The 27,807-nt window shown below is 41.1% G+C and overlaps 1 protein-coding gene across 1 annotated transcript in view; it reads right to left on the bottom strand.

The window, feature by feature from the left end:
• The window catches only part of AUTS2 (activator of transcription and developmental regulator AUTS2), a 1,117,204-nt gene that overhangs the window by 706,038 nt on the left and 383,359 nt on the right, over nucleotides 1-27,807 (bottom strand).

Below are 27,807 nucleotides of genomic sequence, written 5' to 3'. Positions count from 1 at the left end.
ACAGCCCTCCCTTCTAGACCAGTCACTGCAGTCTCTCTTGAGGGATTATATGAAGACAGCACAGATTACAGAGGTCGAGGGGAGGTTCTGAGGATCTCTGCCATACATTTTTCTTCTTCCTGGGTCAACATCCTTTTAACTGTGCAGTAACTATGTTTAGTTGGCCTGGATTTGCAGCAGAATGGACACCCAGGCAGATTTGATCTAGAGTTATTCCCCAGCCGAGAGTCTCCTTTGGAATGTGTCTTTCACTTGGAAATCACTTTAGTGATCTTAGTGTTTAGTTTGATTTAGTTTAGTTTAGTGAATGTTGCTTCCAATCCTGCAACCAAACTCCAGGAAAAATAAGTAAGACACCATTCATAGGTCCTTACTATGGCTCAGGACGTCTTCGAGGTGCTTCACATTTACTAACTCATTATCCCCACGTTACAGGTGAGCTACTCAAGGCACAGCCACCCTGAGAAAGTTGCCCGGGGTCACATGGCTGACAGGGAGGCGGACTCCAAAGCCTATTTCCTCCTCCTGCCTCCCATCAATACACCATCCACTCTGCACACAGAAACACAGAGTGACACAGACCCACTCGATGTCTAGAAAAGGATTTAAGAAAATGACATTCACCAGGAAGAACAGATTGTGATGCCGAGAGGAAGTGGGAAAGCTATTATTTGGCTCTTAAGGTGTTAAAGAAAGTTGTTAATGATCTCACTTAACTGAAGTTTCCCTGTTTCTCCAACTGATTAGAAATTAAGGCACATTTATCATCGGTGGTAACTGTCTAATAAAACACACACTTACTTCAGTCAAAGGGCATCAGGAAATCACCAGTTGGAGTTGTGCCTGTACAAATGCTTGCTTAGTTAAGAGTTAAATGAGAAGACACCCAGCACTAGACCCACAAGCAAGGCTGCTTCCCAGGCCTTCACTCCCTTCACTGAATGGCTGGCTTATTTAACTGCCTCCTTTTGATGCGATTTGGCAAATCAAAAAGGCGTTAAAATCTATTAGCCGAACACCCAAAAAAGTTCAGTGAACTTCCTCTGTAGCAACAAATAAGAGAAAAAGGAGCCTTCTCCCAGAAACTACCTATTTGTTCATCAGTTTTGGGTTCCGAACAGAGGCGAAGCTCTCACTCAGTTTTAGGTGCCAGCAACTACCCCTTTTCTCACTGTTTTGGCCAAGAATGGCAGACTGGGAACTATGTAGTCTACTAGCCTCTTCTTACATCAATATTTGATTGCCTTCCATGTAAAACATGCTATTAACTTAATCAGAAATTGACTCTCACCACAAACACCTTTTAAACAGGTCAAATTAAGATAAAAGTCCATGCTCTTTGCCTCTATGGAGCTGGGACACTAAACCAGACATTAACGTCAGCATGCAGATTAAATGTCATTAAAGGCAATTTGTCACCTACACACATTTATCTCCATCTAATAATTAGCTAAAGGTTAGAGAGATAAACCTGTGTATTTGAATCTACATTTTCTCTCCTTTAGGAAAGGGAATGCAGGTTCAAAGCAAGGCTGAAGGCTGTATGCAACTTTGGGTAATTTGAAGCAAACAAGCCAATTTGGAAAAATTCAACAGAATTAAATAGTAGCAGGAGATGGTGACCCCAGGAAGGCAAATTGAGGAGCAGTGGGAAGGAGGTGCTGTAAGACCTAAACCTGTGGGCATCGTATCCTTTGGAAATCATTTTCTTACCCACTCTTACCGCGCCCTATCAGAGAATTCTACCCTTTCCACCTTATTTTACATCAGTCAGTGTGTGAAGTGTTTGTTCTATCTGGATGTGCAGCCTTGAAAATACCTACAGGTATTTCCTAGAGGAAAGCTCCAGGAGTGATGAATTTGGGATGCCCAGTCGGAAACAGTGGATGGGATCTCTTCAATCCAGCTGGAAATAACTTCTCTTCTGCTCCTCCCCCTGCCCTCCCATTCAGCATCACACTTCTCAGAAGAGAAGCTTAGTTAAGAGGAAGTATTAAAAGCAGATTAATTTTAACAAGGCTAAAATCCAGACAGCAAAACAAAGTTCAAATGGAAGAGCTTAAGAGATGTGGAGAAAAGGTCCTGAAGCAGTCTCTGCTGGGAAGAAATTCTTGCGGAGGTGCCGGGGGGGGGGGGGGGGGGTGCAAGAAGAAGAAAGTGGGAACCATCCATGTGAAATCTGGCTCAGATAATATGTCTTTGGATTCCAGCCTTCCTGGAACCTCCCAGATTCACTCACCGACAATAACAAATCTATCCCTTTGTGCAACATCCAGGGAATATAATGACGAAGCAACACAGTCGCCGCCCTCATGAACTGACAGTCCCACCCTGGGGAGTCTGATAACAACATGCAATTCCAATAGAAGCTTTAAACTGCCAACTTTGAGTGAACTCAAGGGAGCAGGTATCAAGAGATGCCCTTGACCTATGTGGGGATGCAGGAGAGAGGGAGGTGGGGTTTCTTCAAAAGGCAACTCCACAACTTTCATTTGTTGATACTACACTCCATTAAATGCCTTCCTAAAACAGTGTTCGGTGTCAATTTGAGGAGAGGTGTAAGTGGCTGGCAAGAAGCTGGCAAAGGTCCTGTCTAGAGGAACGGAATCTCAAGTAGGCACCATGTCCTATACATCACCAAGTCCCTGTGTTTAGCAAATAGTAGACATTCAACAGATATTTGCGGAAAGAACTGTTCCACAATCCAGCTGCATGAATATTCTCTTTTACCTCTGTCCGCTATCTGTCTTGGACATATCCAGATCTGTGTGCCCTGGTCCAAATGTGACCACAAAGTAGAGGAAAAGCCAGCATTCAAAGTAATGAGATACTGTGGTGACCAGATGAGACTGATCAGAAGAACTGTAACAGAACCAGTGGAAAAGAAATACAAATTATGTTGATTCATCACTTGCAAAACACATGCAACCCACCCACAAAATTTTAAAAAATCAACACATCAACTGCAAACAACTACAACAATATTAGCTAACATCCAATGAGCGCTTGGATATGTCCAGCACTATTTTAAGAACTTGACTTTTACCAACTCACTTCACTGTTTCAACAACTCTGTAAGGTGGGTGGAACAGTTTAGGTCATAAACATTAAGTAAATTCATCAAAGTGACAGACACAGTAAGTTGGCAGAGCCAAGGCTGAACCGGAAGCTCCATTTTCAGAGCCTGTGTTCAAATCAGGGCATCACACTGCCAGTGGTCACCGCACTGTTAATATTACTGATCCATCAATGAAAATAAATGTAAGTGACCCTAAGCAAACCAATGTGTAACAGAAAAGGGAAGGACACCCACAAAAACTATCTTGAGAGTACATTTTATGGTATTTTCTCCCCTGTTGCAAGTACCTCACCTGGGAAGATTACAGATAGATCTCATTTTACATTAGAATGTAGCACAAATTAGGTCAGATTCGTTGAGTACTGCCTGCTATTTATAAGGAATGTTATTGTGAAAAAAATAAACAAATAAAACCAACCAAACAAACAAAAACATGTAAAGCCTCATGAGATAAGACTCAATGGCATAGAGAAGAGTCCCAAGCAGATATCAAACTAGGTAAGTCTTGGCCTTGGATTGGCTATAATAACTTATCTAGAACAAGTCATTTTACTTTTACAGCTCTCAATTTGTTGATTTATAAAAATCAAGGGGTTGAAGCAGGTCCCTGGTATACTTTTTAGCCAGATGTTCATGGATTTTAACTATGATTAGTCTAGCTGCACTTTATTACACTGAATATACTTTATTCCTTCAACTGTAAATGTAAAACTCAGCACATAGAAAGGAAAAATACACAGAATGGCAGTTAAAGAAATTTTTTAAAAAGAATACTATAGTCATAAACTGCATGAACAGACCTCAAAAGGGGTTCACACACACACACACACACACACACACACTCACACACACAACTATTTTCAGATATGCCAACTAAACAGGGAAAGTAATTTGCATTTCTATGGGAAGCTTAATGACGGTTTGATTTGGGGAGGCTGCAGGAGACAGAGACCAAGGAACTGAAATGAACACCAAAAAAAACCAAAAAAAACCTAGATACTATTCTCAACCCTCCTTATAGGCCCTCAGGATGAGTTCTGAAGGGTCAATTAACCTTTCCATGCCTAAATTTCTGTTCAGATTGTTACCTGGTCCTTCCACATAGTTCAAAATGTGATTATCTTTTAAAAAAATATTTACAAGAAAAAACTCTAATAATATTACTGACTGTTTCTGATTCTACTTCTAAAGACTGCCTTCCTGTGGGCATTTAAGGCATTGATAGCCAGTTCGACTTTGGGGAAAAAATAACCTGCCAACACTTGTATGAAGAAGAAAGCCTTCTTTGGTTGAAGAGGACACAGCAGCCTCTTGGCCCCATGGGAGATGCTCCAGCTAACCCTCTGAAGGGCAAGAAACCAGCAGTGAAGCCTACACGTGGGAATTCTTGTTTGCACAAGTCACAGGCATTCTGCCTTTCATGAAATGACAGCATAAAGCTCAGAGGAACACCACTCTGCCCTGCAGCTGTGGCCAAGACTGCAATGTTTAAAGGTTACAGTGATTAAGCACTGTGATTAATTTAGTCTCAGCAAAATCAATTCCACTCAACCACAAATCTCTAATTTACATATCAGAGCAAGCTAAACTTGGTCTGATCAATGTAATATGAAATTCACGACAACCTCCCATCTTCCTATTCTCAACCTCCCCCTCCACCCAGAAAAGAAAGGCATGTTATGGGGAAATCTCCGGAAAAAAACTGCATTCATTCTGGCAAAGTGAAAATGATCTTTCATTCGGCTCATTTCCTTTCTTTGACCTGGGCATGTGACAGCGTTAAGTTTAGTCTAGATTGCTGCCGAATGCTCAAGATTTAGAAACCTCCTCGCACTGAGGGTTCATGGCACTGCCTGGCCAGTCTTTATTACCTATGCCATAGCCAACACACATCAGAGTATATCTACTTGTGTGTCATATCCATTCCTACAAGAATACAAAAGAGTTTGTCAAGGAAGTGTGCAAATACTTTCTTTTCTCTCCATGGTGGGCTGCACACGTATGACAAGAAAGGAATGAACTCTGTGGCAGGGGCAAATGAGGCAAGAGACCCCCTCTGACCAGTCGTCCATGAATTCCTGTTTCTGTGGTGCTTTATCCAGATTAACTTCTGCCCACAGAAGCAGCCAACATGGGTCATCTTCATAATCACCTCTCCATCCCCCCAGTCCCCTATAAAACAATACACTATCCCAATGGTTAAACAAACAACCAAACCAAAACAAAACAAAACACAGTATTACTTAAAGGGGGCTGAGGGACCACAGAGACAAATACAGACATTGATAACAATGTCAATTACATGTCGTAACATTAGTACCGAATGTTTAGATTGGTCAAACTGACCCTCTTAAAATTACTTCATTGCCTTCTCCTTCAGAACAACTCAGGTCACCCTTACCAGCTAGAAAACATTCACTTGACTGCTGGGACTACTGTCTATTTTTTCTCCTTTCACCTAATAACTGCTTTTTAGGTGAGTTCTGTTTTTACTTCCGATCTTTGTATAGTTTTCTTAATACACTGAGTGAGATCTGCCTTCCATGCTATTGAACTTTTCCTCCTGATCAGAAAAGCAACAGCCTCACTGTGAAGCCAAGCAATCTTGTTTGAGTTCCCAGCTGCAACTGCTACAAATACAGACATTAGTCTGAATTCAAAACCTGAAGTTGGGAGCAAATGCAGACAGGGAGATTGAGAATTCTCCGCAGGCAAAAACGCAGCCCTGCATGGACAGGCACAAGGCAAGAAAAGATGGCCAGTGGATGTTGAAAATACTAATGCTTGCAGAATAAAATTCAGACAGAACCAGAATAGATACATTTCCCTGAGCCATGACCAGTTCAACGCTTTACCAATTTTTCTTAAAAGGAGATACAGATAATTCACTCAAGAATGAAATTTCATTCGGTTTGATGTATTACTCACAGTCTGTTATATATTATTTCTTTGCATGAACTGTGAGTCAAGAAGACAATCCTCTCACAACATGGGTTGTGTCATCTCAACTAATTCTTTTTTTTTTCATCCTTGTAAAGTTTCTGAGTAAAGGACTCTATCATTTATTGAGGAAGTTATTATACAATGTCATATACAGTGGTTATGAATATGAGCTCAAAATTCAGATACACCTGCCCTTAAATTCCACCTGAGCTACTTAACAGCTGTTGAGATTTTGACAATTATTTAACTTCAATTTTTCCTGTATCTGCATCTGTAACAATGGGGCTACTGACAGTACTTAATTTCACTGAGTTTTTGTTAAGACTAAGCGAGATCGTGCCTTTAAAGCACAATATTTGGCTCATGGTAAGCACTGAACACAACATTTACTGCTTAATGTTGGTGTTAATCCTTATCAGGCAATGTCACAGGCATAGGGGATTATAAGGGCACATAAGACTTTTCTTTCTCCAGCTGAGATGCCCAGATTAGCTCTTTGTTAATCAAGGGGTGGGGTGGGGGTGGGGAGTGAATGTAACAGTACTTTGAGGGGAACAGGCAGGAGACAGCAGCCACCAAATTTTCTCTTTACACTAGACCCTGTTGTCTGGCTACAATAAAGCGGTTGACAACTCATACCACCACAACAGCTGGAAATCAAGGTTTCCCAGAGATGTAAAAGAAACTTTATGTTCCTGGGGCGCCTGGGTGGCTCAGTCGGTTAAGCGGCCGACCTTGGCTCAGGTCATGATCTCGCGGTCCGTGAGTTCGAGCCCCGTGTCGGGCTCTGTGCTGACAGCTCAGAGCCTGGAGCCTGTTTCACATTCTGTGTCTCCCTCTCTCTGACCCTCCCCCATTCATGCTCTGTCTCTCTCTGTCTCAAAAATAAATAAATGTTAAAAAAAAAAATTAAAAAAAAAAACTTTATGTTCCTAATTTTCTAGTTCCAAGAAAATGGCAACAGCCTAGTGCTGCATATATTGTGGGTGCCCAAAGAGAAAGACACCCCATAACAACAAGCAACATGTTTGGTGTCGCCTGCGTGTAAAGCCCTGGAATGCTCATCCGTGCCAGTCCAAGTAGAGTATGCTGGGAAAGGTACTCTCAAACACCTAATGCCAATACCAGGAAAAGAACACCTGGTTAACAAGACAACTCAAACTATCATCTTGATAGTTTGATACAACCATGTATCATTTGAAAAGGTGTGCACATCTGTGTGTATGCACACAAAAGAAGCAAAGACTCATGTTGCAAGCAAGCACATAAAAGAGAACTACCAAAAAATCACAGAGAACAAGAGAGAGGTATACGGTCTTTAGAGGAAGGGCAATGAAACTAAACATCAATGTGGACATCTTGATTCATGGCACAAATACCTACTGAGTGCTGGACAAGATACTACAAGGAGCGTCCAGAGCAACAACAAAGGATGAAAAGATCTGAATTATTTCTGAGTCGGCAGGTTTTATTTTTAAGTGCTCTCTCTTTTTTCATCTTTAAAATCATCCCAAGAAAAGAAGACCTAAGAGGAATGGTTTCGGCTGGATATAGGCCTTTCCTTAGGAATCCTTCCAATTGGTTAAGAAAAGTGCCTCGCATGGTGCTTTACTGAATTCAAAATGCCTGACTCTCCAAGCTCCCTTTGAACCTTAAAGGAGAGAAGGCTCAAGTTCAGAGCCTTCCCTAGGAAAAAGTATCCAACTAGAATCTCATGATATTTTCACCGTGCTGTAGTCGCATTTACAGTTTCTTTCTTACGCAGTGATACTTGCCTTCTGTTTATTATAATGACATACTATTTTCTTCTAGATAAATGTGTTTGGGGGGAAAGAAAAAACACAACCTAGTCAGTTAAAACAAAATCTGAATAAACAGCTGCAGAGAGGAGACTCCAAAATGGCAAAAGCTGAGGAGGGTGGTAGGTGACTGCAGATTCTGCGAAGGAAGCAAGCTGAGAAACTGAAAACTCCTCTGGGCCATGCCCTCCCCCCACTCCACCCTCCATGGGTCAGGACTGGATCGCAGTAACAGACAGCCAAGTGTGGACAGGGGGAGCGTGGGATGAAGGTAATTAAATGAAGTCACGCCGGTTTTCCGGCCCCCATTCAATCCAACAGTTTTCCTCTACACAGGGAGATTTGGGAAAGCTGAAGGATCCTAATTGTGGCTGCCGTCTGCTGGCAGCCAGGCTGGAGGTCCTTCTCATCTCCTCTGCTGGCTGCTCTGAGTTTAAGCTGATGTGAATTTCAGGAGATGGGGTTTATTTTTCCAACCCAAGTCAGTCCTCAAGGTTTAGACAGTTGGTAGACTGCCAGCAGCTTTAGGGAAAAAAGCATAGAAAGATTAATCATCAAATCCTGTTCACTGCATGACAGGTAGGGACAGGTACAAGCCTGCTGCACAGATAATCTTACTGTTTCCAGCTGCATCCCCACATTGTCACCCCTGCTGAACCAAACTGGAAAGAGAACTAAACTCTGCCAATAAAGTGTGTTTTCACTAATGTGCTAGCTCCTATCAAAAGCAACTATATTGGGGCACCTGGGTGGCTCATCAGTTCAGTGACAGACTCTTGATTTCGGCTGAGGTCACGATCTCAATGGTTCCTGAGTTCGAGCCCTGCATCAGGCTCTGTGCTGACAATGCAGAGCCTGCTTGGGATCCTCTCTCTTTCTCCCTCTCTCTCTGTTCCTCTTTTGCTTGCACACACACACTCTCTCTCTCTAAATAAATAAACTTTTTTTTACAGTAACTATGCCAATTTTCTGTACAGAATATTCTTTCTCCTCCTTCTGATTTCTCCAAGCCTCTAACATGCACACACGCACATGCACACACACGCACACACACACACACACACACACAGGCCTATTCACAAGCACTTACTTCTCTGCAACCCAAACTCTAGAAAATCCTCTTGGTAACCTATCATTTGTTTTATCTTCCACACCAAAGCAAGAAATATCTTACATTATAAATACAACTCAGCTACCTGATCTGAAAAGCCATCATCATATACTGATCATATCACACAGTTTTTCTTTCAGTTCAAGTGCATGGGCAAGATGCTTTCTCAGCATCTGCATCGTGTGCTTTCAAATGCTCAGCTTAATCTGATCTTCCTGATTTCAAAGATAAAGTCCTTCTTCTAATGCCACTCACTGAAGAATTACCTGCACAGAACAATGACATTACTACCTGCACTGGGTCCTTGGACAGTGTGCCTCTCCACCTCCTCATATAACACAGAGGTCCACACAAGGAAAGGAGTGTGGGCAATAAGCTAAGGGAAGGATCAAGAGGGAAGTAGAAAAGAAAAGAGGTGGGGGGTGGGGGCAGGCAGGAGGAAGTAAAGCAAGTGAGAGAATGAAAGGAAGTAAAGACAAAAGAGATGGGAAATTCCTGATTTTGGAATGCTCAACACCACAGAAATCCCTATTTTTAGTTGATGCGTTCCAGAAAATGGATTTTAAAATCATGAGTGAGTTAAATAATAATCTGTGATTTTTCTCTTTGCAGAGAGCTAAAAATATGAAGCATGCAGACAGAAGAGAACGCCCTAGATGCAGGGCCCAGGGGCGAGAGGTAGAGGGTAGAGACCACATGCCCTCCCCCTAGTCCTGCTTGTGTGCCCCTTTGAACGGACTGGTCCACCCCACTGCCCAAAGCGTCCAGGCAGGTTGCCAAATGGTGCCTGCTTGTTAACTCTCTCTGACCCCTCTCCCCACAGAATGCCCAAACCAGTACCCGTCCGAACCCTGCACCACTAATAGTTGGCAGAGAGCAAGGGTGTCGAAGATCTAGACGGGGCCAAAGGAAAACAGAACTAGTGAGAGGGGGCCCTCCTCGAGCAGCAGCCCCAGGAAGGCACAGTGGGAGGACCCAGAAGTGTAAGAGGCTCATGAGACAGAGGACGACAGTGTGAAGAATGGCCAAGACAGAGGGGAAGTTCCTATGCCCTCAGCCCCAGCAGTCACGGCAGAGGCACTATCCTCCAGCAAGGACTGAGGCTGCACAGCCACTCTGAAGCTCAGAGTCCACAGGTGGCTCGTGAAGTATGACAGAGATAATCTGGAAAATGCAAAGAACTTCTCTTAAATATGAGAAGATGGCAGAACAGCCAAGTACTGCTTGTTCAGGCTGCCAGTACCAAAGATCCATGCCATCCACCTCCCACCTGTGTTGCCGCAAGGCAGCTAAGTTTTCCACAGGGCTCAGGCCTCTCTCAGTATTTTTTTTTTTAATGTTGATTTAGTTTTGAAAGAGAGAGAGACAGGGAGAGAGGGAGGGAGGAGCAGAGAGACAGGCACACATGATCCGAAGCACGTTCTGGGTTGGCAGCAGCAAGCCCGATGTGGGGGTCGAACTCACAAACCATGAGATCGGGACCTGAGCTGAAGTTGGTCACTCAACTGACTGAGTCACCCGGGTGCCCCTCTCTTAGTAAGTTTTAATGTAACTTCATGATACAATTGGCAAAGTCAAGTTTTCTAATTTGGGACACGATATCTCTTTCCTGGGAAAATGGTTTCCAAGTTCCAAAATAAGTGACTTACAAAGCAGTTTTGTAACAAAGACCCTGGTGAGCTAAATTACAGGAAAGAAGGTAAGCAAGGAAAGCTGGGTGGGAATGAGGGAGTAGAAAAGAAAAAGGGGAAAGTATACGAATGAGAAGACAAGTGAGACGTGGTATACCACTGTGTTTTGTTCAGATTCAGTTCTCTAAGCACATCAGAGCCGAATGTCAACCCTGGAATGAAGCAACTCAGTGCAATACTATTCTTATTTGATGCTTTTGTCAGCCAACATGAGCGACTGAGTAACCTTTTCCATCCTCAGTGGATGTTAATAGGCCCCTTGGGAAAAATCTTGCCTTTTCCTAATTTCAAATCAACATATTTAAGTGGCATTTACTCCTATTTTAAAGGTATGCCTCCAATAAATTCCTAATAATCTGGCAGACCTTTATGAATAAAGACCAAATCAACTATGTGTCAAAAATTACTCTAGTAACTGAAGCAAATCTCTCTCTTGGCTGTGCAACAATGGCTCTGATCTGAGCACTGAGTGCCTATTACAAGCTATTCCTCCCAATTTCCAAGTTCTGTTTTGTGAGCCCCTGTAGAATGGAGACATCCTGCTTGGTGATATTAAGGAGTATTCAGTTTGGGTGTAATTTAAGATCTCAAGATTGAAACAGCCAAAAGATCTGCATGATGCATAATAAGCATATTCTTATGATCCTGCCTCAGTTAGGACAAGTTAGGTAATATGAAATCGCAAAAGCTGAAAATAACAAAGGTTTATTTCTCCTTCACATTCTATGTCTATTATGAATCGACAAGGCAGTTCTCATTACGGTCATTCAGGAGCCCAGGCTGATGGAGCAGCCACCATCTTGAATATCGCTAATCCTCATGTGGAGGACAGGAGAATATGGTAAAGTACAAACTAAGAAGTCAGACTCACCTTTCTTAGGCAAAATCAAGTCCTACGGCTACCCAAAGTTAAAGTGGTCAGGGAAGGCCATGTGTGTAGAGAAAGACAGAGAGAGGTGGAATATTTGCAGACAGCTTTCATGACTACCACAACACATGGTACTATTTTGAACACACCTAAGTATGAAACTTCCAAAACAGTAACTATAAACTGAGATGGAATTTTTTACCCTGTTCCTTAAGATTATGAAAAAAAATCATGATTACGAGTCAGAGGGTGGAAAAGAAATCTGGTAAGTCTGCCTCAAGTACCATTTACTTTCAAATGAACAAGGAAAAATGAATATTATTTCTCCTTTTAGTTAAAAATGTCCTTCATGACAGCTGAGGCATATTAAAAAAAAAAGTTCACGTATAGTACAACTTTGTTAATTACCACCATACAACACTGAACAGAGAAGACAGGTATCTAACTGTTGGTCCCTGAGGAGTAACACAGAGAAAGCTTTACATCTGAACACTACTTCACAGTTTAAAAAATATTTTGGCGTATGTCACTCTGGGCAGGCACCTAAAAGACACTCCTCAATATTTTAGAGGTGGGCACCTCTAAAATAGGGATTTGCAAATCCCTAAAAATATTTTTTTTTTAATTTTAAAAAAGAAGGGCTTGGAAATTACCAAGTCAAAATAATACCAGTTCAGGTCTCATAAGAGCTATGTTAGAGGCCAGTCCCACCACCTACGAGTCATGAGAGCTTTGGAGAGTATTTTAAATAGGAGTCTCATTTTACTCATATGCAAAGTAGAGGTAGTAATGGTAACATCTTGGACTAAGCTACCTCACAGTGTGATTATGAGGATCAAATAGAGAAATGCGCCTCCACTTTTCAGATTGTAAAAGAGGACTCAAAATTAAGGGGCATTATTTTTATTCTAGAAGACCTTGGTCATGGGAAGCTGTACTTAATATGCACATAAAACCATGCTGGGAAAGCAAGACTCCATTCTTTCCTTAAATAAAATCAAGGTAACATTTTGGGATCACCTAAGTTACTATGAAGGCTTGCTGCAATTCTGAAAGAACATAGCCCACTTGTGTTTTACCAATGCTATCTCTAGTCTCCTCAGTGATGCAAGCAAAATCGTTCCTTTTTGATGCTAACTTTATATAAATATCACACTTCCCTTGCAAACTTCACCTATACTTGAAAATTTTGTTTTATTTCTTTTCTCCAGTGAAGCCCTCAGGTATTTCAAAGGAAGGAGAGAATAAAAACCATGTCTATACAGGCCATATTTACCTGGTTATTATTTGCCACAAACTCAGAACTTCATATAGAATGGTGATAAATAAATATTTATCTCTGTCCACAGGTCCTGACACAGAGCTCCTAAATCCCGTAGAATCTCCTGAATAATAGGACTGTCTTTTGTTCTCAGACAAACTTGAATCCCCCACATAGCTTCAGGATGGGAGCTGGCTGCCAAGACCAAGGCACGATCAGAGGATTGGAACTTTCAGCAATACCCCTGAGCTCCAATGTAGGGGAAGGGACACAGGCTGGAGAGTTTCAATCACTAGCGGCCAATGGTTGAATCAAGCATGCCTCTGTAATGAAACTTTCATGAGCACTTTCATAAAAGCCCCTAAACAATAGCATTCAGGCAACTCTGGGTTGGTGAACACTTCCAAGGGCCTGGAGGGTGGCATGCCTAGAGGGGGTATGGAAGCTCTGGGCCCCTCCCTCCACACCTGTCCCATGTACCTACTACAGTTGACTGTTCTTGAGTTGTGTCCTTTACAACAAATCCGTAATAGTAAAATGCTTTCCTGAGTTCTGTGAGTTCCTGTCCAACAAATTATTAAACCTGAGGAGGGAGGGCATCGTGCCAACCACCAAATTTACAGCTCATCAGTCAGAAGCACAGGTGGCAACCTGGGACTTATGACTGGTGTCTGAAGTGGGGGCAGTATCATGGGACCGACCCCTTATCCTGCAGGGCCTACACACACTTCAGGCAGTTAGTGTCAGAAAAGGATTTCGTTGTGGAACACCCAGTTGGTGTCTGGAGAGCTGGAGAACTGGTTGCTATGGAAAAAAAAACTCCACCCATTTGGTGTCCTACGTGTTGTGAGTTAAAATAGTTAAAACATGAAACGCAAAAACCAGGGACAATATCCTGAGTACTTTAAATCATGTATATGTAGATTTCACAAATTCAAAGAACTGCAAAAATTTTAGTGAGGTAACTGGTATCAACTACAAGTCTCAATTTTTAAAATCTCAAAACTTCAAAATTCTGGAATTCACATACTATGGCCTTTCATTTTGCTGATGAGATTTAAATTAGAGACACGGCCGAGTCACAAAACAAGGACAAGGCCACACTGAGGCTTTGGGAATGGACCTTCTAATGCGGTGATCTGGCTCTTTTCAATAAAAAAAGCTCCTTGACCATTTTACAAACTTACAATAACTAAAACGTACTACGGGCATTAAAAGTGACAGATCACATACACAGAAAAGACAGCTTAGGCAGATGTCAATAAAGAAAAGAAATATAATAACGCACACCACAGGAGTAGAATATATAATGTCTGACAATTAAAAAATGGATTAGCAAAACAAAAACGGTATTATGTATGCATAAAATAACTAAATCAGGGTCTCACCTCACATCATATGTTAAAATAAATTCCAGATGTGAATGAAAAAGTTGGCTGTAAGTAATAAAATCATAAAATAAAGGAAAACAAACTAAATCACTGATTTGTGGGAAAGGAATACAGAAAACAATATATGGATATGTACATACTTAAAACGTTCACATAAGTATTTTGTTCACAAATAAGCAAAAGAAGGAAATATGCTTTAAACAAAAGACAAAGGGTTAATATATTTAACAAATGATGAGTTTGTACCAAAAAAAATTTAAGTGGTCAATAAAAGCAGTATCGCAGGACATGAACAATTTACAGACGAAATACAAATGATCAATAACACGTGAAAAATGTCCAATCTCTCCGGCAATCAGAGAAGAGCTAAGGTAACGAGTGAGCAATCATTCACTCTGAGCACCTGTGAAAAGAAGATCTACATCTGTGCAAGGAAGTATTCTCATAAATGGGGGAAGTGAGAATTGATAGCAAGTCTTACACAATATGTATCAAGAGTCTTAGAAATATTCAGACTTTTCAAAAAAAGGATGTACAAATGATAAACAGCATGAGCTTCAGGGACAGACTGGCCTCAGTCCTAACGTAACCTCCTGTGCAGTGTGTGAGCTTGGGAAAATTACTTAATGTTTTTTAGCCTCGCTTCACTAGTGTCTAAAATAAGGATCAATTAATCTTTACTGTATAGGATTGACATGGGAATTGAAATGTGTACTGCATGTCAAGCATTTATTATGGTGACTGTCACACAGTAAGTGCTCAATAATCTTAGCAAGTATAACTGTCATGACCATTCCCACTACCACCAAATCCACGCTGGAAAATGACCAAGTACTAACCTAAGTTTGTAAGGATACAAGACAAATTACATGCACACCTAACTCGGAGGAAAAAGCTGTAAGTAACTTCACCAAATGTAAGAGTAGTTACTATAAAATTGTGGATGCATTTATTTTTTCTGTAATACATTTTTTCTAGGTTTTCTACAGAGAATATGTTACTTCTTAGAGTTGCAATTTAATGTTATTAAAAGTTATCTACTATTGTGAGAAAAAGAAAGGAACAGCTTCCTCCTTGAGGTTATTATCTTGTGACAAAAATACAAATTTTAAACAGAACCTAAGTTGTTTCCACCAAGTATCTCCTCGATGTGTAAGGCCTTCTCTGCACCATTGATTTCTATGTTCTTACCCTCACTGAGGAATCCAAGGAAAATACTTAAAGTAACAGGTGCAAAAAGAACAACGAAAGATAAATACATAGGCCTGTGAAAAGATGGTGTTGTCACCTGTACCCAGTTGCACTTACAGCTAAAATGCAGGGAGGCGAACAAGGATGTCAGAACTGCTACTCGGGGTTCAGAGTACAGAGAAATCATGGTCAGAAATCTCGGGTTTGTACAGAAGCAACGGTACGGAAGTTCAATCCCTCCACCCTCCCTCCTTTTTGGTGAAAAACCCCGGAAACAAAACGGCTGCACCAACAGAGGTGAGGTTTCTGAAGGAGGGAGCGTTTTCACAAGACATGAAATCGCAAGCTGTTAAAAGTCTCCTCTGGATCCCCTCTGCTCCCTTCCTGACTCTGCTAACAGAATCAAGTGAGTGACAGGGGCACAGGATTATTTTATAAAGGTAGCGCACAAGCAAACTTCTTTAGAACTGGCGGGGGGGGGGGGGGGGGGCGTGGAATTATCCAAGCTCTCCTGCCATCTGTCTGCGGAGTGAAAAAACAACAACAACAACAACAACAACAACAACAACAGCTGGTGCAAGAAGTAGCAAGATGTTGGTCCTGGAAGTGACAAGATGGGAAATGACAGGAAACAGCTTTTCACTCCTCCAACAGCAAAAGCAGCGTGCAGCCTGTGTTCCAGTGTTTGAAAACCTCCAGATGCTGCTCTCGCCTCACATTTCCATATCTTTGTTCAGACAACATCTGAAAGCCTGCCTTTCTTTTTTCAAGCACTCTCTTTCTTTGGGGGAACATACAAAGCTATCAAATGCAGGCTTCTCCCCACCTCCTTTCTCTTGGAGGCCATGTGGAATGAATTTTAAGTGTAGCCGTCAAGAAAAAAGTGTGCGAATAGCAACACGTGAGCTCCTGTGAAACTTTTTCCGGTTGGGTTTTTTTTTTCTTTTTCCAAGAAAAATGTACCCTCTGCTCTGCTTTCTGTCATGTGGTAGTTAAACTAACCTCAGATACGGAGTAGAACTTCTAAGGAGCTCACGAATAAGAGCCTATGATGAGCGGTGTTCTGGGGAAGGGGGGCCCTTTGCATTAACTGACAAATGGTGTGCCCTGCTTCTCCACCCACTGCACTAACACTGCCACATGAGTGCCTTTCTCTCCACCTTCAACAGCGGGTTTATGGAGTCAGAGATAGGGTGATGTTAAAAGAAAGATATGCACGGTGCAGTGTCGGAATTTCAAAGGACTGGCATACAATGTTAATCAAATATTCTCACTCAGAGTTGCCCTATATGCTAAACACATAGAACAATTTCCTAAGAACTCTGGAATACGCACATGAAATATATCACTATTACACTGAGTAAAACGTTAAACACTATTTGATGCCACGGATCGCACCGGGGCATCTGTTTCAGGCTCCGTCATGTCTTTCTTGTTCTATGTGATCTTGCACAGCTGGAATAGCACCGAGACTTCCCCCCCCTCTCCTCCCTCACCAGGACAGCTCAGCCTGTATGACCCAGGCTGGGTTCCATCTCCAGTATGCCTCCCAAAGTTGCCTCCTTGAGAGGGTAAGTCTTTGCCCCTGAACTCCAACAATATATGTGTGTTCTAACAGCCCTCCAGGTGGTAATTTCTCTGTTGAGAGGCAGATCTAGGACAACACAAAGTGAGCTCCTCAAGGTAAGAGGTCATGTCCGCCTGATCTTCACACACCAGTCCTAGCATAATGCTTGACAACTTTTTTTTAACCTTTGTTTAAAAAAAACAGAACTGGTTTTTGTTTTTTTTTTTTAACAAAATCTGTTAATCACAACTATGTGCCAGACATCAGAGATTCAAAGTTTGAATGGGGCACAAGTCCTTTCCCACAGGGGCTTGGAGCACAGTGTGAACTTTGATATAAAAGTAATAACTATAACAATAAGTTCAGCATCATAAACAAGGTACTAGGGAATTACAGACCAGGCCACCCATGGACCATGCTCGATAAATGTTTTGTAAATAAAACAATCTTTACAACAGGTTCAACAACTGAATGTGCTGACTAGAGAATTCCATTTAGCTGCATAATCTTAGGGAAGCTACTCCATTTCTCTATGCCTTGGTTTCCTCATCTGTAAAATAGGATAATATCATAAGGTCTGTATGAGAATGAACTGAAACGATATGCTAAGCATTTAGAGTAATATCTAGCATGTAACACCTACTCAACAGAAGTGAGATATTATTTGCAAATGGCTCTTTTGATTTCTATGACAAAAGAGTAAGACATTAATTACTTTATTAACCTATCGGTGGATAGCACATTTTCAGGTTAAAAGTCTCTCACATCCCACATCTAACTCAGCAGCAATCCTGCCAAACAGGACCCCCTCACTTCTTACCACCTCTATCACTATCCCACCTAAGCTCCCATCATTTCTCACCTGGATGCCTAGTGTGGTCACTGCCTAACCCATCTCTCTGCTACCACCTTGGTCCCCAGGTACAACAGAGGAGGCAAGGTGATCACTTTTAAATGTAAAAAAGCATCCATAAAGATTCCCAAAGTCTTTATGGTAGCCTACAATGCTCTACATGGTCTGGCCCTTCATTTCTTTCCTTTCTAACTTTGATGACTTACCCCCTCATTCACTGACCTCTAGCCATGCTGGTCTCCCCTTTAAAGGCCATTTCTGCCTCAGAGCCTCTGTACTGGGCTGTTCCCTCTGCCCACAATTCCCTACTCTTGGATATTCTCAGACCTCATCCCTTCTGCCCTTCCAGATCTTTAATGCAAAATCAACATTCAAATCTTACTTGATTGGTGAAGTCTTTTCTGAACACCTTATTTTAAATAGCAGCATCTGCATCTGCCCTCCCCCCACACACACACCTCAGCGCTCACTATTCCCTTTATCTGCTTAATTTTTCTCCACTGGTCACGACTGTACCTTGCATGATCTGTATTTTGTTTAGTTCTCCATTGTCTCCCTTTCCCTACAAGAATCTAAACTGCAAGGCCAGAAATTCCGGGCTGCTATGTTCACTGTTATATCCCCAGCATCTAGAATGGAGTATGGATCACAATATATAGTCAATAAATCTTTGAATAATGAATAAATGAGTGAATGAACAGCAATACGAAATTACAAATGAAAATGGAGGTACAAGAGAATTCACTTTACATTTATATGTGTACAGTTGTTCACTATATTTATTATTTATACATTGCCACCACACACAATCCCTTTTCTGAGCCTCATGAATGTTGTGTTTAGTGGGCAGGGAATAATCGTCACCATTTTATAAAGAATAAAACAGGATGAGAGAAGTGTATAGTTTATATGGTCAAAACAGCCAGTAAATATCAGGAAAAAAAAGAAAAAAATGGACAGGACCAGGTCTACTCTTCCCAGCACGCTAGTCTGCTTCCCAAGTACGTAAAGACTCTCATGTCACTAACCTTAATAATTAACTGCCTCATAGAACATGATGGCCATTGCCTCCCTCTTAAAACATAAGCAGATAAACCTAAGAATTACATTTAGGTACACAAAGGGGCAAGAAGTTTGGAGGGTTGCTCTATATTCTGTTACTTTTTATATCCTAATACCACTCTGTTGCTTCGTAACAGCACTCTTTTCAAATACAAAAGGCAGCAAAGTACATCAATTATGAAACAGGCATCTGAATCATAAGATGTGCTACTAGGAAATACCAGTGGGGTGGGGGCCAAGCACATCAACAACACTTATTCACACCCAAGTTACATTAAAGTATAATAACTGTAAACTATAGTTTTAATGCATTATTTAAATAAAGTCTCAAATTCCTTTTTTTTAAAATGGCTCCCGATTGCCTAACAAAATATATATAAATTTTATCCTGGGCTTGGCATGTTGTGACTCCAACCAGTACTGACAGATACACTTGCAACCATCCCCTTCTGCCGTATACATCGGCCAAACTGGCCCTCCATGTTCAAACTCCATATTGTACAATACTAAGGTCTTTACACAAACTACTGTCAACTTTTGGAATACCCTCATTTAACCTTTCAAAATTCTTTTGGCCCAACTTTAAAACAATACATTCATCCTCTTCTCAATAACTCTCCATCCATCCAACTCAGATATGTCCCTCTAGGTTTTCATATCATCTTGCCTTGTATTACCCTTCTTAGCACCCAGGACCCTCCTTATCCCCCCCCCCCCCACACACACATACACACAGCACCCAGGACTCTCCTTATCAGACACACATACACACACACACACACACACACACACTCACTCTCACTCTCTCTCTCTCTCTCTCTCCCCCTTTACTTCTACCTCTCCTTCTCTCTCTCTCTCTCTCTCTCTCTCTCTCTCTCTCTCTCTCTCTTGCTCTCACTCTCACTCTCTTTCTCTCTCTCTCCAAAGTTCCTTTAAGGATTAGGAATGAATTTTGACTAGCTCAGTGCTTTGATGAAACTTTTTCACTTGAAATGATTTACACGAATTATAAATAATGTTGCATTAAGTTGTACTCACTTACCCCAGGGTATGGAAGAAAAGTAGCCAGTCCAGTGGCACTGAGTGTGAAACCAGAGAGGCTCTGTCCCCTCCACAAACCTAGCTTTGAGCTAGTCTGATGCGAACAGATGAGTTAGCTGGTTGTCACTGTGTTTGATACCCAATTTCAACACCATGCTTTAATTCAGAGCCATGTAACAAATCTCTATTTTCATGTGAAACTGACCTTATCGGTAGAAAACAAAAAGCCATATGACTTTAGTTAGTTGGGTAAACAAAACAAGATACCAAACATTCATAGAAAATAGTACTATGTGAATAACCTCAGTGAAAAGATGTAGTCAGAAACAGAAAACAAACAGAACAGAAGTTGGCCAGGGGTCACACTAATGTTGGCATCCCCAAAGCACGTAGGATAAACAGACTGGCTGCAAAATTATTCCTGAAAGGGTGTCTGTGCTGGACACTGGACTGCCTATGGCTTAAACAGTGTTTACATCATCTTCACCTAATGCTACAAGCAAAAATGTGGACTGGTGCTCACCTGTGAATAAGAGATGAGACCCCTAAAGAGGCATGTGCGCTAGATCCGGAGAACAGACTAGAAAAATGCACGTAGACTCTGAAGACCCTGCTTCAACCCCACTACGCTACCTGCTCCAAATCATCCTGAAGGCAAGGGAGTAAGCAGTGGATCCTGAGTGAGAGACAATGTGCCAATTTCCAGGCTCAGACATCAGCTCCCTGATTAAATTTCAGGAAGCACCTTTCTAGCAGGCCTCAATTTCCTCTTTGTAAAATGAAAAAGTTGTTTGTGCTCCTTTCTGAGGTCCCCCTCTGCTCCAAAATGCCAGGTCACATAACCAATCAAAGACTTAATTTTCCACTATGCACAATGAGGACTTCAATCTTAATACCTAGACTACTTTGTGCTTATTCATAAATATTTATTAGGTGCCTACTATGTGCCAGGCAGTGTGCCAGGGCCCTGCAGAAATGAAAAGTATACTATGATTCTTACCCCCAGAGAATTACATACCTATGGAAAGGCTGTTAAGGGTACAAAAATCTTAGTGAACTAAATTAAATCCAAACACTTTACAAAGTATATAAGCATTAGGTCCCAGTTTTCGATGATGAAAATAATAATTAGAATGATGATCTCCAAGTACCACATGAATTTTAGAACTATAAAGAACTTACGCTCAAATCCGAGTAAGATGTTCTAAGTGGGTAATGATGAGCAGTTTCCAAAAACCAATCTTAAAAGATCATGCATCTAAGTCTCCAAAACCTCACACACGCTTTTCATCCTAGTCTGTCCTTGCTCTTCCCACTAGTGAAACACAAGACCATCAGAAACCCTTCCTGGCCTGCCTTGCTAATCAATTTGATACTCCTTAACCTTGAAACTTTCTCAAGTTCCTCCTAAATTACTTTTTATCTTTTACTGAACAGGAAACAGGCCATTTATAAGTTCTGAGTCTCTGTGGCTATGGTGTATTCAACGCAAGTGAGCAAAAAAATACATATGGAACCGAACTTTAAAATTCATAATATGGTAAAATATGCAAACTTCATGGCTTACTCCTTGAAAGTTGTTCTGTCAATTTCCTCCAACTTTCATGTAACTACCAAGTTTTTCCACACATCCTCTAACAACTTTTTCTTGATTAGAGAAAGAAAAAAAAAACTTTAACATGACAAATTAAATGTCTTTAAATCATAATCAGAAGATCCTACTTTGAGTACAGTTTACTCTCTTACTCTCTTTTTAAATTTTTTTCAACACTTATTTATTTTTGAGAGAGACAGAAAGAGACAGAGTGTGAGCAGGGGAGGGGCAGAGAGAGAGGGAGACACAGAATCTGAAGCAGGCTCCAGGTTCCGAGCTGTCAGCACAGAGCCTGACGCGGGGCTCGAACCCATGAACCACGAGATCAGGACCTGAGCCGAAGTTGGATTCTTAACCAAGAGAGCCACCCAGGCACCCCCATTACTCTTGTACTCTCTTAAAGTAGCTTTTAAATCCATTGATTCACAGCTTTTTGGATCTTCCGAACTTAAAGATTAAGAGGGATTTAGAAATGAGTCAAAATGGTACAATGTGAACATTAACAAGACCTGTGACCCTGGGCAAACGTCACCTTCAATTTTTCTAACCCCTCTTACCCAACACACACAAAGTAGTCACCTGCTCATTCTATATTTTTATTAAGGAATTCAAACATATCAGTAGTTTTACTGCCAGCCAAGTGTATACTACTGGCTAGGGTCAGCTAAAAATCCTAAGCTTCATCTCTCTCAATTTTTCCATTAGGTTTTTGAACACAAGTTCACCTTTAGCCCTAGTAAATCTTACTTTGGTCACTGTCTAGATAGTCAAAATCTAGTTGTGTTCTGTTTCTCCCATGCTCCATTATTTGTGACCCTTCCTATTTGTGCATAATTTGAAACCATATCTTCATTCCAGACAGGCACAAAACTTGAGTAAGACAGAGTCCAGGATAGAAATTTCTGCAATGATCCTAGAAAGTTCAAACCAGAATGAAATCTATTTTCTTAGCCAGTGACCTTGGAAATAGTTATAAAATTAATTATGACTCTTGATGATCATAATACCACCTAACCTATATTTTTCTTCTTGTTCACAAAATGATTATGAGAGACAAGGCCAAAAATCTTGCTGAAGTCTAATAAATTGGGTCTATGACATGCCTCTGAGTTCCTGTCCCAGAATTGTGCTGAAAAAAGAAATTAGTGAATTCACGTTGGCTCTCTATAAAGCACTGTAACTCTTTTCTCATTGCTTATTGTATCACTTGTTCTGAAATACCATCCAGGACCCATGTGCAAGGTTACAGAATTTACTTATATTGTTTTTCTTAAGCCAAACACATTGCCTCAAAGATACTACAAATGTAATGTACGATTTGCACTAGAGGACTTGGGTCCATTCTCTGGCGGTAGGCAGGTGTCCTTCCAACCTACTCTTCCACTTTAAACCTCTATCTCATCTGTCATATTTCACAGCCCAGCCTAGTCAGAAACTCATTTTCCTTCACAGATAGGTCAAATGCAAAATTGACAGTAATGATTCCTGCATTCCGTGTCACCCAGCGATACATTATCCACCACTGGTAGGAATCACCACTCTCAGACAAAATCTACAAGAGCCCTGCTTTATTTTTTTATTTATTTTTGTAAGTTTTTGAGATTTGTCAGGACCAGCTTTTTCCAGCCAGCAGTGAACAAGCTTGCCAGTATCTAAAAACACAAGCTTAAATCAACCCGGCTTTCTGTTGTCAGCCAGACCATCTTAACACAAATACAGAAGTCTGGTCAAATGCCAAGCTTCTGTCTGGTCCTCAGGAATTGGTGCTCTAGCCAATGGACATACAGTCAGTCATTACCAAAATTTTTTGTTGTCGTTTCAAAGGAGTTGGGCAAATGAACAACCCCCTGTAATAAGATAACTAGAGACACTGGCCAAGAACTGGTGCCACCTGCTAATCTGGGGAGGGAGAGAAAGGTTGGAGATGGGGCAGATGGGCCTTGCTTAGTCATCTGTGTCTATTATTTTGCTCCTGTTTGTGTTCAGTAATTTAAGTGAATAATATAAAGACACGTCTCTCTGTTCAAATGAAAAGATGAAGGGAGAACACAAAATCGAATTAGCTCTGTCTCTTGTGTCTTCATTCCAAACAATCCCCACACCATCCCTCTGGCTGAAGAAGGCAAACATTCCACTCTGAGATGAGAGACCATTAAGGTATTTTCTGATGCTCCCTAAGATTAGATGTCCCATTCTACTCCTTCAGTTTTGTTACTAAGTTTGTACAACTGTACACAACTGATATTTTATCTCGAATGCATTGACTTGGCTCTTTACAAGAATATATAAATATTACAATAGAGGACAGGTAAAAGATACATGATTACAGCACAATCTGGGCCTAGTGACACAGAACACAAAGCTCCTTCTGATCCCCCCCTCCCCCATTGTCTACCTCTCCTAACTCCTCGATTCTACCCTTTCCAAGTTACACTCCACCACTGTATTTCACTTGCAGTTCCCTGATTGCACCAGACTGAATCACACTTCTTTGTACAGACAGTTCTGCTATCAAGCTTATTTTAAAAACCTGAATTCACTCCAGTGCAATTGACTATAGACACAATTTCAGCATAACGTGAATTTGGAATTTGCTTGTGCATAACTTTGCATGCAAGAAATACTAGGTGAATTCAGAAAACTGCACCCAGTTGAACTGAGCTGTGCAGGAGTGCACACAACACACATGCACAGACCTCAAACCTTCACCAGCTACCTCATAAGCATCATAAGCTGCCCCCATCCACATCAGGTGTTCCAACTTTCCACCCCTTTCACGTAAGCCTTCTTCCACTACTTCATAGTAATTCACAAGCTGCAAATCTTCCAACACTCACTTACACAAGGTCCTTTTCAATACATAGTGCCATGTTTACTTTTTTTTGGTAACCATGTAACATGTGAAAAACTATACTACTATTTTTATTAGGTTCTTTTTTCTTCCGTCACTGGTGAAGTTTTTAAGTGGCAGCATACAAGTAAGACCTACAAGAAACAGGTCTTACTTACTCCAGGAAAGGAACTGAGTGTTTCACTGGGCTTTGCATATGGTAGGCTCTCAATAAACATTTGAAAAGAATGGAGGAAGGTTTGTTTAAATATTCTTTTCCAGCCAACACTCTGTATTCTTTAGAGGGAAATATTGCAAAAAAATAAGCCACAGTCACCCAGTACCTCAGAATTTAATATATTAATATTTTTTCATCTGGTCTTTACTACCAAGGAATTTAACGAGTAGGAAAAGAAATCACCTTCGAGAGCAGGAACAGTAACATGACCAAATGAAGCATTCTTCCTAAAGTCCTACAAGTAACTGTGGCAGAATTGGACCTATAACCCACATCTTCTGATTCTGACATCATCCATTTTATTTCCACACACCTAACTACCAGGGTGAGAACATAATGATGGAGAAATGACAGGGCCCTGAAATTTTCTCTGTTTGGGGTTCAGAAATAAATTCTTTTTGACAAAGTTTCAGAGTCCCCTCCCCTTTCCTTCAAGTGCTAATGATATAATCAAATTCATCAAAGACTATAATTCGGCACACCTTTTTCCTGATATGTGCCACTGTAAACTCATGTCACAGAGAAAACGCCTATGGGCAGGCAGTAGACATGTCCGACCAAGTTCAGGACTCTCACATATCCCAGAGGCATGGCAGTGAAGGGGCCTTCTGCCTGAAATGTGACCCTGCCCTCTGCCCCTAGTATCTTGCAAGGCTTACCCCCTTGGCTTCAGCAACTGTGTGTTTATTTTTTTTAAAATTTTTTTTCAACGTTTTTATTTATTTTTGGGACAGAGAGAGACAGAGCATGAACGGGGGAGGGGCAGAGAGAGAGGGAGACACAGAATCGGAAAGAGGCTCCAGGCTCTGAGCCATCAGCCCAGAGCCCGACACGGGGCTCGAACTCACGGACCGTGAGATCGTGACCTGGCTGAAATCGGACGCTTAACCGACTGCGCCACCCAGGCGCCCCCACAACTGTGTGTTTAAAAGTCATCTCTGGGAGGTCTACGTGAACCACCATTCCTCAACCACTAAGCAAAAAGCACTATTCCGCAAAGGTTTTCCTCTTTACATACTTCCTATTGCTAAATTTCACCCTCCAAAATTCTTTAAGATTTATGTGCTTACATTTCCCCCCTATTCTCCATTAGATTTTAAGCTTCATGAGAGGAGATATTTTTGTCTATTTGGTTTGGACACTGTCATCCCTATACTTAAAACAGCACATGCACAAGCATGATTCTCCAAGCCATTCTAAGAATGAAATTAATTTCAAGTGCATGAAACCAGGGACCTTTAAGAAACTTGCTCAAATACATGAAAACTAAGGCAAACTTCTGGATTCAGGTTAAAGGACAGCTTTCCCACACAGATGGGTCAATTTAGAAGGCTAGACACTGGCTTCCCCCCTAGGGAGCTCTTAGAATTAAAAGAAGAGTGTGTGTGTGTGTGTGTGTGTGTGTGTGTGTGTGTGTGTGTGTGTTTATAGTTTGAGGCAGATTTACTCTATATATACTTCATCATCATTTCTAAAAAAAAAAAGAATATCCAAACCACTCCTCTACAATAAGAGCACCTGCAATAAAGTCCTCTGAGAATAAGAGGTGGCAAGAAGGGGCTCAACAGCACCCAAGGGTACATTCAAGAAGAATTCACAATTGAGAAGGCAGTGTTCACAAACTAAATACCAAAGTGTTTCATGGCAAAACCTCCAGAAATGGCAGAATAATAAATTGTTTCTGCCCTCCATTCCACTCAAAATCCAACCGAGTATATAGGTCAGCACCTCTTTTCCACTGTGCTTAACAAGATGAATTTATAATGACCATCGGCAGGTGTCGGTATTCAAAAAAACTTAGCACCCAAATACTTGGTTCCAAGGCATACTGAGTTGGTTGATTTAATCTCATGTTAAAACCAACATTTCATACATAGATTGTGGCCATCGAATCAAAAAGTAAGTGCATCCCCAAACAGACAGTAGTCCTATGTATACTGTTAATTAGATGCAATTCTTATATGGCATCTTGATGTTAATCATTCTTTTTTTTTTTTTCAACGTTTATTTATTTTGGGGACAGAGAGAGACAGAGCATGAACGGGGGAGGGGCAGAGAGAGAGGGAGACACAGAATCAGAAACAGGCTCCAGGCTCCGAGCCATCAGGCCAGAGCCCGACGCGGGGCTCGAACTCACGGACCGCGAGATCGTGACCTGGCTGAAGTCGGACGCTCAACCGACTGCGCCACCCAGGCGCCCCAACATTCTTGATATTAATATCCCACTCCTCTCCAAACCTCTAATTTCTCATCTGAAAATAGGGATAATGCCATCTGTGTCTCACAAAGTTATTGTAAGGATTAAATGAACTAAGCCAATTCATTTTATACTTTCAGTTTCAGATAATAAGAAGCACCTAGATAGATCATCTCAACCCTTGCTGCACATTTAGAGTCAAAAGAGGAGCTTAAAGAAATGATGCCAAGTCCACCTTGCCAATATGCAGATTTATATGGTCTGGAGTTGAACTTCAGTATTGTTTTAAGTGTTCCAGCTCTGGATTATATTATCAGGAAGCCAGATTTGCAAATTCAAGGTTTAAATAATAATACTCAGATTTAAGAGATCTGGGTATGTTAGGTAATAGGTATTTTTTTTCATAATCACCCCTGCATGATTCTTAAAATCAAGTACTAGGGGAAACACTGACGTAATGCACATAAACAAAGCATTTAAGGCATTTATCACAGTACCTAATACATAAGTACTCAAACCATGGCAAAATAGAAAATATGTATTATGGTACATTAGTATATGTATGAATCTAGGGTGTATTTGAAAGGAATCCATAATCACAAACTATATAACATATAGTTAAGTAAGTAAACAGGCTTTTATCTTTATGGCATTCATACTTCTGATTGTATTTTAAAAGTACACTAGGGAAGTTTTTATTGACAATATACACTAGAAGTTTTAAAGTTTGTAGAACTTTCTATAAAGAAAACTATCTGAACAAGTCCGTTGTAATTTTAGAGAGAAAGAGAAAGGAGATAAATGGACTGGAAGAAGGAGGGAAGGACAAAGAAAATGAATCATGTAAATATTGGCACAGGGCAGTGGGGAGGGGAGTGTTTGTGGGAGATTCCTTAACAAAAAAAATACTTTAAACACTTCTGTTCTCTTGGTCTCCAGATGAGGGTAAGAACTAATATTTATTGACTCTGGCTATGTGCCAGGCCTTCCACACCCATGATCTCAGTCAATACTCTCGGCAGCCCTGCCAGGGAGCTCTTGCTACCCACAACCTGCACACACCCCATCTGCACAGAACACAATCAGGCTTT

Source organism: Prionailurus bengalensis, chromosome E3, assembly GCF_016509475.1.
Source record: "Prionailurus bengalensis isolate Pbe53 chromosome E3, Fcat_Pben_1.1_paternal_pri, whole genome shotgun sequence".
NCBI classification, from domain to species: domain Eukaryota; kingdom Metazoa; phylum Chordata; class Mammalia; order Carnivora; family Felidae; genus Prionailurus; species Prionailurus bengalensis.
This window is presented reverse-complemented; position numbering and strand designations above follow the sequence as displayed.